The sequence below is a fragment of the Lolium perenne genome, chromosome 7, assembly GCF_019359855.2.
Source record: "Lolium perenne isolate Kyuss_39 chromosome 7, Kyuss_2.0, whole genome shotgun sequence".
NCBI lineage: Eukaryota > Viridiplantae > Streptophyta > Magnoliopsida > Poales > Poaceae > Lolium > Lolium perenne.
This window is the reverse complement of record NC_067250.2, coordinates 35,443,133-35,452,962: the sequence shown is the minus strand read 5'-3', so window position 1 is coordinate 35,452,962 and position 9,830 is coordinate 35,443,133. Positions and strand designations below refer to the sequence as shown.

General features: G+C 39.1%; 1 long non-coding RNA gene across 1 annotated transcript; it reads left to right on the top strand.

The window, feature by feature from the left end:
- The first annotated feature begins 8,019 nt into the window (after positions 1–8,019).
- Positions 8,020–9,591, top strand: LOC127317832 (uncharacterized). The gene is made up of 2 exons (XR_007861492.2): positions 8,020–9,314; positions 9,459–9,591. It is a non-coding gene; the product is annotated as an uncharacterized lncRNA (long non-coding RNA).
- Positions 9,592–9,830: the final 239 nt, after the last annotated feature.

The window sequence follows — 9,830 nt, the reverse complement described above, 5'->3', positions numbered from 1 at the left end:
TGACTGGCTGAAGAGTATTACTCCGTATGTTATTGCGCCCATTGGGGTTTTCTAACCTATATACTACATGACTGATGAATTAAACCTGTACAAACGCTCGCCGTGGATTAATGATAATGTTGATGTACAAACCAGCACACCTGAGAACAACACTCTAATACATTTGTGGCCATTCTTGGTTTTATTCTTTTTACTCAGTATGTTATTACAAGGTTCGAGCATGCTTGCCAGTTGTCTTACAACCGATAGGTCAGTCTATAGGTGACCGATGTTTCCTCTTATAACATACAACATCGGTTGGTAAACCACATTTGCATTTTTAAAGGGTGAGTATTTGAACATAGGGTCATTTACAACTTTCAGCCATTTATGAACTTATTAGTTTGCACATTGATCTTCTTTAACACTGGAGCATCTTCGAAGTAACTTGTTCATAGCAAGTTTTATGAGTATATTATGGCAGAGGTTAAACCATACTATGACTTACCTTTGAAAATGATTAAAAGTTGTCCAGTCACTTTATCATGTTGATCTTCACCATCGCTCCTGGTAGCCTAGGACTAATTAAAACTTTCATGCTCACGGCAATGTCTTGCCCTATCTGCTTGAACTTGGAACTTCCGTGTGTTATAATAGACTTATGCTTGTCAATTGTGTTGTGTGCCGACGAGCTGTACTATCCTGGCAATCTAAAGGAGACTTATGATGTCATATTTCAGGACATAGAAAGCCCGATGGGAGGTCCCTTTCTAGCAGTAAGTTCCCGGTTCATCACTGAAATGTTCTCTTTGGAATGTCCTATAATCAGGAACCTCGTTCTTTAATGCATGTATTATATACAGCTGCAGATCTTCCACGCTTGGCGACGCAGAGGTTTGAAGGGCAAGCATAGCTGGAAGCAAAAGTAAGAGTTAATGTTCCAATCTTTCTCGCCACATCACATAATTTCAGAAGATCGTAAAATTTACTCGGCAAATGTCGTTCGTTTGTGGCAGGTCCATTGTTACGCTTGCATTGACATTACTAACAAGTTCCTGTGCAATACCGATTGTGTGGTCAAAAAGAGCTGGAAAGTATGAGTATAGTGTCACAACAGCAAATTAGTAATACTAGATGAGTGGCGTATACTAGATTGTTGCAATAGGTACATAATTGATATGTTTGCTTCCCTCATTTGCAAGTGGCCCTCATTTGAGATGATTTTCACTAGAAACCTGATATCGTGTTCGTATACCAGATTGTTGAGTAGGTGTAATTGATATGTTTGTTTTCCACATTTTCTTGTGGCCCTAACTTAAGATGATGTTCATTGGAAACTTGATAGAGTAGAATTAGATTATCGTGTAAATCAGCTGTCAATTGCTACATGTGCTCTAGGTGGATTAGTACAGATACAAATAATATAGTATTTTTACTCATGAACAAGAAGTACTCATTTTTTTTTTGTTTGGTCGCAACCCCGTGCTTGCTTGTTTTGCAATTACCCACCGATTATAACTCATCGCCGTGTTCAGGTTCAAACTCGATGAGGTTCTACAACATTGATATCAACCTCACAAGAGCCATTCGCCGCCTCTCTTCCCCTGCAGTTTTATCGTTGTTGCTTCGCCGTAAACGCCGAAGAAGAGAATAGCCGCCGCATCTTTGAGACCCTCACCCATAGTCGCAGTCCCATGTTTGCCGGTAATTTACTTTGATTAGGATTCTTTCTCCTGTAGACTTTTCATTTTTATGTGATTATAATTCTCATTGAGCTGAGGTGTAAATAATACTATTGATCTGCTTGCTTTGGCCATCTTTTTCCATGTATTACTTAGTTGATATGCTTCTTTTGATCTTCACCATAGCTGAGCATATGCTCAACACCGCTGCTTGATTTAATTTCCTCTCTTTGTTTTAGCAATTGAAGCAGGTCTCCAATTGGAGGTGTCATTTGAGTTCTACAAGATCACCTGCTCGATCACCTGCTCTTAGACACAATTGTTTTATTTCTTTGTTGAATTTCTTCTATAGAAATTATGCTGCTTTTAGTTATGCTCATTATTTGTATATATTCAAACATCTTCCACCGGTGCACATCATGTGTACTGACAAAATCTTTGCTGGATTGAACATTATTGAAGGTGGAATTCTACTAGGATAAAAGTCAAGAAGTTAAGAGAGGGGTAAAAGTTGTAGTTTTTGTGATAGTCATGGGAATCTGGGACATGTTCGCTTAAAGCTGCTGCTGCAGTTTTCTTTGGTATTTGCAGACCTACTTCCAGATATGTTAGTCGATTGATTTAATGGTTATGGTAAAGACGAGAAATTTATTTGATATAGGATTTGTGCTCTCTAGAGGGCAATATGATTTTCTGGGAATGGTACTTTTATTATGTAGGCTGATTAACCCCGCACGAGTGAGGCTCTTTCTCTTTTGGTATGATTCACTAATGCATTTTTATTTATTGACTTGTATAGCTACAAGACACGCCCCAATTGTTGGAGTATGTAAGGAAAGGCACGTGCCTAAGCAAAAAAATATCAGCGTATATATCTGTTTACATGAAGTCATGATATTCCGCATTGTATAAATCTCACCTATTGTATGAGCTAATGAGTTCGACCTAGATTGACTACCAAATGCTGCAATATTGTTTTTCCAAAGAGGATACCTGTCCAGCTTTTTCCAAGTTCAAGGCTGCGATATTATTTGGTGTGCTCTCGGTGGCGTCTCTGCTATATGGTAATAAAAGAGATTTATAGGAGTTGGTTCTCACATGAGAGCAATAAATAGAGTATTTGAGTGTTTCTCTAAAATATACCTTCGAGTTCATTTAAGATGTTCCTGTATGAAAAGCAATATCATGCACTGGCCTAAAGGTTCTATTTTCTTATGCCTCATTTGTTTTGTTTCAGTGGACCGAAAACTGGATGCAAATGGGTATACAGGTCCTTGTATCTGATCCACGGGAACTGCAGAAGATATGTAGGAGGTTGTTCATTTTCTCGATATTATACTGATTTTTTTGTGATCTCCCAAAGGAATTTGCAATGCGTGTGCTCTATTGTCATGCTCGGTATAATACTGATTCTTGTGATGGATCCTTTACAATCAGTTTATTTTCTATTTAATGGTGTCCAGTAGTGTACCTAAATGTTAATATCTTGCTTTTCGCAAATAATCTGAATAAAAAAGGAGCGAATTTAGAAAGTTCAAAAGCCCGGTGCTAATGTTTTATTTACCATCAAGCGTAGCCAGCACCTCCAGAGTGAGCTTCTTCCAGCCTTCTCATCCACACCCCATCTTCCCATCATGTCCTGCGATTTTTTCATTCTTTCCCTGAAATTTTTAGTGGATGTTTTATGCTTCGATTGATTTAGTTCTAATCTGTTTATTTTATATGCGATCGCAATTTCTATGATTAGTATTTCATTTCTCGGTTGATTTCTCAATGTGCCTTACGATAATCATTACACATGTGATGTGCCTTTCCTCTTGCTAAGAATACATGCTTAGTTTCATTCTTATTTGGTCCGATTTCACTGCTGATAAGAACAGATGCTAAGTGTCCTCTTTCTCATGTTTCTTCTTGCTGTTGTGAACAGATGCTTAGTCACTAAAAGACGAGGAAATGGATCCTCGATGTTTTTGCGAAGCAGATTTTGTCACTGTGGCATGTTCACCAGTCATGCGGCATTAATAAGTCCTACAACATTTGGGTAGATTTGTTTGTTAGGAATTACGTAATTAGCTAGCTTTGGTCCAGGAAAATATTAGGAAATATCATGCTGTCTTGGTCTGATATGCTTCGTGAATATTTTAGTTTTAGTAAATGATATCCGGATGATGTTTGGTTCCAGCTAGGTGATGGAGAATCACTGCTGAAGGTGATATTGCATGCTGAAGGTGATATTGCAGGCACCATCATGGCCACATCGAAGGTCCTAAGCTCTAGGTGAGTTCTTTTATTTATTCATCTCTAGGGAATGAATCATCTCCTGCCTTAGTTTATTAATAGGACTATATTTGTGTGACATTGCAGTGGCGTATTGCTAATTGATAGTGCTTTGCCTTTTCATACTCACAGCTATTTTTATTTGTTCATCGTGGTGAGCCTGAAGGGCATGAATCAACATGCAAATTTCTGGAAATAAAAATAATTACTAGGAGGGAGGGTGAGCAAAAAAGAAGCATTTATATTCTTAACATCGATATTGCTTCATATTGTCAATTTCTTGCATTTGATGCATAGCTGGAAAATTACTGCTCACTTTTAATCAAGATATCAGAAATGACAGTGATCATAGGTTTCCAGACTTTGTTGTTTCTATTTATTTTTCTGACATGGTTTCCTACAATCGTAATATATTAGTTCACAAATGTCTTCAGATTTCTATTGTACATGTAGAACTGTACCATTTATCTTTGGATGTTATAGCATTCCGAGTAGACAGTGATTTATTACTGCAGGAAAATTTCAGCACTGGTACTGGTTTTCAGAGTATGATTTAACTGTTTATATCGTGCCAGCTCCATGTAACATTAGCACCAAGACTGTCTATGTAATGTCTGCCAGGAAATTTGTGTTTCCCCTGTTACATTGCTCCAATAGTCTTCCAGTCACGATGAAATGCAAAGAACCTTTTGGTTGCCCTTTCCTGACATTTTAGACATCTGATTGATTGATTCTTTGGAGCCTTACATGCTGAATGTTCTTGGTTAATTCTTTTCTAGACATTTTAGAAGTACTATGCTCATCTAATTTATTCTTTGGAGCCTCGCAAGCTGAATGTTCTTGGTTAATTCTTTTCTAGACGTTTTAGAAGTACTATGCTCACTTGATTTATTCTTTGGAGCCTCACATGCTGAATGTTCTTGGTTAAATGTCGTGATCCTCATGTGTCTATGTAGATGATGTTTTGTGTCTCTCCACGGAATCTCTGTTCTGAATTACTGTTGATCATTTCTTCATGTTTCAGATACGCAAAAACAGCCCCAACCAGAGTTCAGGCCACCAAGGTTGTGCAAAGAGGCCTGGCCCATCTCGTGCAGCGATCATGTGTACACGGGGTCCTCGGTGGCGGTGGTAATTCTCTCCCGCATGGGGATTCCAGTAACTATTAGTTATACAGGAATATGTACATTTCCCACGTGTTTTCTATTTGAGGAGAGGTACAAAACAACTTACATATACTGCAACTTATTTGGCTTTACTGTTTAAATGAAAACTTGTCACTGCCTATGATGGACACTCAAATGTATTGTTTCTGTTCCGTGTGTCAATATGTGTGCTTATGGAAGTTGGAGCACCGAATCTGCGAAATCTCGAAGTAAGTTTAGTGGCTCACCAATCATTTGAGTGCATGCCTGGTAAGTCTCCACATGAGTCATCCATGACAGCCTGGCCTGGAGCTACGGCAAACGTGCAGGGACTTAGGGAGTTGGTGCAGCTGATATTTCTCTCCCTCCTGGTGCACACCCTTCCTTCTGTGGCCACTCCTATGTTACTTTTCTGCCCCTCTTCTGATTTTGTACCTTCTCTCTTTTGTGTCTGTATACACATTTGCTTGTTAATCGACTCTTGCGTTGTTGATTGTTTTGCAACCTCACTTGTTGGTTCAGATATAAGAGTAACACCTCAGAAAGGTGACAACAAAAATTCCCTCATGTCCTCACTTCTGTGGTGGCGTATGCAATTTGACTGACCTATCTTGCAGGTAACTCAAGCGGCTGCTGATACTAGGGAGCACTCGAGGATATACATTGCCACAGTTCTGAAGGTAAACTCTATTCTCTGCTTTGGTATACTTGCTTGCCGCCTTTGGTATGTGTCCATATTATGGTGTGTTTGTTGTTGGCTTCGATCTTAATGTTGGTTCCTGCTCCTCTGTCTTCCTCTCGGATTGTGGAATATAGGCATTATGTAAAACGGAAAGCCACGGTGAAGTTCTTTGCAATTGCCACCACAAGGGCAGATGGTTGGAGCGGAGTGAAGGCCACCTGTAGAGCATGAGAGAAAGAGAACATCTTTTACTCACACTTGCAGTGTCTGGCGGCAGCAGGCCTTGTGGCGTGCTTGAGGCTGCGACTCCCCTGGTAGTGCGGTGTCCTCGGGCTAGATGGTCATCCTTGCAAAACAAAATCAGGTGACTTTCCAAGTTTCTTGTTGCCATGGCTTTTATACTCAAATATCCCCACTAAAAATATACAAGTTCTCTACTATGGGTGTTATTCTTTCTGTACTCACGATTTTTCTCCATCAGTGATTTGTGTGAAGTGCCATTGTTTTTCATTGTTTGCTTGGCATGTAATTAAACTAAAAAGATAAATAATCATAGAATGAAAAATAATTAGAATTATTTGGTTTACCAAACTTATATGTTTGTATTTAATGGTAAATTCAAAAGGATTGAACACTAATCTGAAGTTTTCCTTCATTTAGAGAAGCGGGGGATCATATACCTTTGAATCGCCTTTTTTATTCTTTATTGCTAGATTTGCTAACAGATTACCTTTTGTGCTGCTGATTGATTTGCAGGGTTATATTAGTTTTGGTTGAGATAGAAAAGTTCCAGTCTTAGTAATATTTTGAGAGAATTGAGTTGCTGAATACAAAGGTATAAAATTGGTCTCTACACTCCTTTTTCTATGCATTTTTGTTTGTCCGCAAAATTATTGCTGCTGGTATTGCAGTAATTCATGCCCCTCTCTCTTTTCTATTTTGTTTTTTTGGTGGTCATCATGCTGTGTTAAAAGGAGGATATGTTTGCGTTCAGGTTTCCATGGAGAAATTACATTTGTGTAGAAAAGTTAACTCTCACCTGATGGAGAAAGTAATCACGTTGTGCTAAAAGGAGTGCCACTGGTGCATTGCAACTGTTTGTGTGCATTTCTCAATGGAGAAAGAAGATTGGTGTAGAAAAAGATAAATCGCACCAGATGGAGGAGAAAGTTTCAGAAAAAACAATACATTATGTGTGTGACCTCTACTTATTTGTTATCACGTCAACAAGAAGTGATTTTTGGCTTCCGTGGAGAGCGGCGGTGGCTGCATCTGACCGCTGCCATATCTTCGACTACATGGTGAGTAGCAGTGCATATGTCCGTGTGTCAGTCAGCTGCAAGGCACGGGGACGTTATTAGGTAGCAGAATGCCATATAGTGCGACCACAAGTGCAGTTAGTTAGATGGGTTACTTTCTTTTGCTTAGTGCTCCAATAGTCCTAATTGATAAACCATGTCCTTCACATGAAGGATCACTCAAGATTTCTTTTCTTATTTTGTGAGATCTGTTATTACCTATGGAAAAAGGTGGTTTGGCCAGAAAATTGAACTCAATTTGCACGAATACTTATTTGTAGTCTCATGTCCAATGCCCTGCTATGCAAGGGATCTGCTAGGGACTTTAGTTCAGGAAGGTGTCACCTTAATGGCTAATTTGCATGTTGTAATAGACACAAGGAGGTTTCTTGCGAGTTTGATCTTCAGGTGGGCTTGAACATAATCATTTAGAGGTCTAAGAATTTACACCGCTTTCTGTTAATAGATGTCAGCTAATGGTATGGCTCTCTCCACATATTTTATTGCCCCTGTCAGATTGAAGTAGTTCTGAAGCCTGCAATGAGCTAGGTCCTCCCATCTTCAATTTCTTTGCTCCCGCTCCTGGTTTTCTTCCATATTGTTTCCCTTTTATTTCATTTATTTGAGGCTTGCTTGCTTCCTTATCAGCACAGCTACGCCTTTGCCTTTCTCATGATGTGGCGTGCTCACAGTTCTTCCTTATCATTCATGTAAGCACGTTGTCATGCACACATATAATGATATCTTTGGTTCTTGATGCAGGTGGTCACATGATTTATGCTCATACTATTCTGCCATAAATCTTTTGTTTTTGTCCATGTGCAAAGAATAAGGAAAAGGATCAATGACAGTCTCTGCCTTTGTAGGAGCTGGTTACGCCCAATACTATTCTACCATAAGTCCAGGTGAGCTACTGCTCCTCACCTCCTCCGCCTCTGAGTGATTTTTAATTTATTTTCCCATTAGTATTTCACATCTAACAAGTTGGTTACAATATTCCTCTGAAAGATTTGTGCCGATTTTGATTCAACAAAGATTACATATATCCTTACCTGCACCCATGTCTCCTCGTCCTCTCCTCTTCCAACCTCTCCTCGGGGCGATGAGAGGTCCTGGAGGTGGTGATGCGGAAGAGCATCGGAATCTTGGAGGAGATGCAGCCCAGGTGAATGGTGTTGGTTGTCTGCTCCCATTACGCCTCCCTTCCTCAACTACAGACATGCTGGTATTCCTCTCCTCTCTCCTGGTCCCTGCTTTGGCTTGTATTTTTGCTATGGATATTGTGGTGTAGCGAGAATGGGAGGAGAGTGGGATTGGAACGCTGACTTCATCTACTTGGTAAGCATTTGATATTTCTCTGGATCATTTTCTGTCCATATACAAATATAGAAAATTTATGTATGCCTATATCCAACTATTTAGTACTTAAGTTGGTGGTCCTCAAGAGGATCTTAAAGAAAACTTGTTTGTGGATTCCGATACCATGTTTTACTCGTTTTAATCTTACCATTTGAGGTGACGACGGCGGCTGCATAGCGCGCCCCGAGCGGTGGCGGTGGCTGGGAGTGTGCACCGAGAGTTGGTGGGTTGCTGGCCACGGCAGCAGCGGTGGCTGGGAGCGCGCCCCCGAGGATAACAGACTGTTCCATCTTTTGGTGCAAGCACTTCTAGGTACTCGTTTTGTATCCTTGACAGAAATTTCTTTCAGATTTTGTAAAATTGTTTTTATTATGTATACCAAATGCATTTCTGTAGCTTCAGCAAAATGAGTTAATGTTCTATAAAACCAATGCATCTCTTTAGCTACAGGAGACTAATGAATAACAAAAGATTTTATTATCCTTGTTTCCTCATGCATTATTTCACTAGATTTTGTTATTCTCATTAGTTGCTCTGATAGATAAAAGTCCAGAATATGAACAACAATTGAAATGATGGCATATTGGCATATGAAAAGGAAGCTGAAAACTAGATTTAGATGATATTTTGTCTTGTATACACAATTCATGCTTGATTGCTAATTATTTATCTCCTTATAGGGCGGTAAGAGTAGTAAACAAATGAGTACAATCATACAAATAATGTCGTGTCCATTTGTTTATTGTTCTAGATGAAAAATAGGCTTCATTTCATAACACTGTAATGTTGTTTACATCTTGAAGCCAGAACCCAATAGTTCCAGCAACCCTTGCCTTATGGGAAAGGTCATATGTGTTGTCCCTTCTTACCCGAATCTGAGAAAATCGAGAAGGTAAGGTTGAGTGATTTGTTGGGCATTAACCTCAGTAACATATTACATGTGGAGGGTTGTGATTTCCTCTTTTAGCATTTATAATTTCAAATTACATCATTTATAGCTTGATGCTAATTATGCTGCACATTTTCGTATATCCAGGTCCAGGTGATCTATGAGGCTACGAGAGGTGTATTGAAGAACATTTTATGGCACACCCTATATTAAAAGAGCGCATTGATTCAGAATTCTGTTTCTTCATAGTCATTACGTGAGTTTAGTATCATAACTTATCCTTTTTAACCCTTCCAATATATTTCATAGATGTTATACCACAGCTCTAAAAGGTTACAGTACACTAGGTTGCAGGCTCAGCTTTATATATATGTACATTTGTGGATATTTACACCAATGGATAGTCTACAATTCTCCATATGGAATTTTCCCAGCTTGCAAGTTAATGTGTAATTAAGTCTCTAACGTGCATTTTTGGATTTGTTTCCTTGAATAATTCAGTGCATTTTCCCGTACATT